The following is a 3,100-nucleotide window of genomic DNA, read 5'->3' on the forward strand; positions in this document are numbered from 1 at the left end:
TTCATGATCTATGTTTATGCATTAATACTTCATATTTTTCACTGTTAGAGGATTTATGCTTATATCGTGATATTTGCATAGTATATATTGTGAGATATGTGACAGATGTCGTAAGATAATACGGCGCTATTGGACGGTGAGATGTATGTAATTGTGCCAATGGCAACCAGGTAGTATATAGTGATCTTTTTTTATTATTGCATTGACTATAGCCTACATGAGCCATATTGAGTTTGACAGAGATACTATGATACTTTTTGAGGTTGCACCTTTGGAGTGCCCCTCCGTAGGCTGGCAGTTGTCATAGATATGCTAGGCTGCCTGCATGTTGGCAGTCCATGGGTCATTGTGGCCCCGCCTATTTGGCCGAGTTCGGGCGCGTCGACAGACCGCCGAACGGACAGAGTTTTTCCTGTACGTCCTAGGCGTCACAATCAATACAATGAAGGTTCCAACCAGGAACAGATATCAATCATGATTGCATAAGAAAAGTATCACAACATAACACATCCTATGTTATTACATGCATTCACAATAATACATTTACTTTACATCCAACTCCCAAATGCAGTTAAGTTATTACATCATTTGCTTATTACAAATTGATACATTGTATTCTTTTTATTTTCCAAACCCCTAGGCTATGTCGACGGAGTATTGCTATCTCTGGTCTCTGGGTAGGGCGCTATCTATGGAGCTACGCCCTTTCCTCGCGCCGCCGCGCCGCTCACGTGCGAACCTGAAACACCCCAAAACAACGTGGGGTAAGAACCAACTCCATGGTTCCCAGTGGGTACGGCCACCCAAGGGAAGAGCTCGACCGATAGGTCCAAGGAGGCACTGCAATCATGTTAGTCCAAAAACATCTACAGATATATATATCGTAATGTAATTATGCAACTAACATATAACATGCCTCGCGATATGCAATATGAATATATGCAACTATGCAACTGTATAAACCACTAGTAGATATGTTGATTCTACATTTACTTTGCTAACTTTAGCTCTTACCTTTATCACTAGCTTATAAGATTCTATTAACCTAATCAAGCTAACCACCCGACTCGGCCTCGAGTCAATCATCCGCGGATAGTCCGCGCACTGGCTGCATCTCAGCCTGGCTGCCGTCGCAGCCTACCGCAGATCTGACTTAACCATCTGGCGGCGAACTCATCGCATCGAACCCAACAACAACTCAAGTCATGACTTAGCCATCTGGCGGCGAACTAATCGCACCTCACCCAACAATGGTTCAAGACGTGACTTAGTCATTTGGCAGCGACCACATCGCTCTTACCCAGCAAGGTTCAAGTCAATCTAGGCGGCATCATCCGATAAGCTAATGGGCGAGGAGAACCACACATACCCAATTCCAGCTTATTCTCATGGCATCCCGGGCGAGGAGAACCACACATACCCGTTGAATCACTGCCAGGCGAGGAGAACCACACATACCTGCAGTTATGATTCGCTTGCCATCTCTTTTACCACAATTTCCACCGCTCCATGTGCGGCCACATCACTAGGGATTCCGGAATCCACTTCATATCGCTCAAGGGTTGGTTTCAAACCCTATAGTATTGACCTATCTAGGTCCAATGTCCTTTTCACCCTAGGTCCAATTGACTCTAGGTTCAACGTTTATATCACATAACCTAGGTTTACTTAACTCTAGGTTCAATTCATAACCTATGTCCTTTAACACTAGGTTAGATGCCACTCATGATTCATCCTAGATTCAACAACACTAGGTTCATTGTTATTCATGTCCAACCTATGTTTTATACGCTAGGCTAGATGCCACTTGACCTATGTTCAATAACACTAGGTTAGATGCCACTCGATCTAGTTCACATGACTCTAGATTCATTCACAACCTATGTTCTTTAACACTAGGTTAGGTGCCACTCGATCTACTTGACATCCTATTGTCATCTCAAGTCTACATGTACACGAATCTTATCCAACATGCTCATTATATACATATGTATTAATATGCATTCACTTATTAGTATGGTTTCTTATCATATTAACATGCACATTACATTTAGCATTTCTAGACTACGTCATCAACATGCATTTCATTCTATGCATTATATTTACATGCATCCTTCTAGTTTACATGCATATATATAATCTTTTATATGCATCTACGTTAGCATTTACATCATATCATGCATTACTAGCATTACATTATTATCATGCATTACTAGCATTATGTAACTTGCTCACTATGCATTTCTACTTAGCATTCACATTAACATGCATTGTTTAACACTTATATGCATCAACATGAATTCTTAATATTCTTAGACATAAGGGCGACCTAGTCGCTTCGGTAAGCACAACCCACCTTAACTTACTCTCCGATTGCTTGTAGTCACTTGCAATCGGCCGCCCGCGACACCCGCGACCCGGTTTGGCTCGAACTCTCGCGCGCGACCATCCAAATGATCTCCGATTTGCGATCCGGAAATTAAAGCTCTTCGGTTATGTGTCACGGTACTTCAAATCCGTTTTCATGAGTTTACGACGTCGCCTCGGCCCTCCAGGCAGAAACGAAGCCTAAACGTCCAATTCTTTAATAACTTCGCAATGGCTCGACGAATCGCCGAACCGACTTCGCCAACGCGTTCATTTACCTAGCAATTAGGTTAGAGAGAGGTCAATTTAGATCAAACCCTCATATTTCCAAAAATTACATTTTGAACCCTAGGCTTCATCTATTGCAAGAATTAATTAAATCGATCCTAGATTCTAGCATTTATCCTTTATTTAGCATGCTAGGATCCCAAATAAACCATTTCTATGGATAATAAATGAAGCTTTAAAGATCTACCATGAGAGGGTTCAAAAAACTCATTTCAAGCCCTAGATTTACAACTAGGCAAGAAATTATTAAATCGATCCGTGATTTAAGCAACAATCATCTTTTTAGCATGCTAGATTAGCTCTAAATCCATTCTTGAAGCTTAAAACCCAAACTACAAAGAAATACCATTAAAGGGCATCAAAGCTTACCTTCAAAGTTTGCTCCAATGGAGAAGAAGAAGCCAATGGAGATGAAAATCTACCTTTGAGCTTCAATCTCCACCAA

The 3,100-nt window shown here is 41.4% G+C and overlaps 1 long non-coding RNA gene across 1 annotated transcript; it reads right to left on the reverse strand.

Moving 5' to 3' along the window:
* Positions 1–492: 492 nt before the first annotated feature.
* On the reverse strand, positions 493–2,535 carry LOC109704414. The gene is made up of 2 exons (XR_002214371.1): positions 2,357–2,535; positions 493–739 (listed from the first exon to the last, which is right to left on the reverse strand). It is a non-coding gene; the product is annotated as an uncharacterized LOC109704414 (long non-coding RNA).
* Positions 2,536–3,100: the final 565 nt, after the last annotated feature.

The sequence above is a fragment of the Ananas comosus genome, unplaced genomic scaffold (genome assembly GCF_001540865.1).
Source record: "Ananas comosus cultivar F153 unplaced genomic scaffold, ASM154086v1, whole genome shotgun sequence".
Taxonomy (NCBI): Eukaryota; Viridiplantae; Streptophyta; class Magnoliopsida; order Poales; family Bromeliaceae; genus Ananas; species Ananas comosus.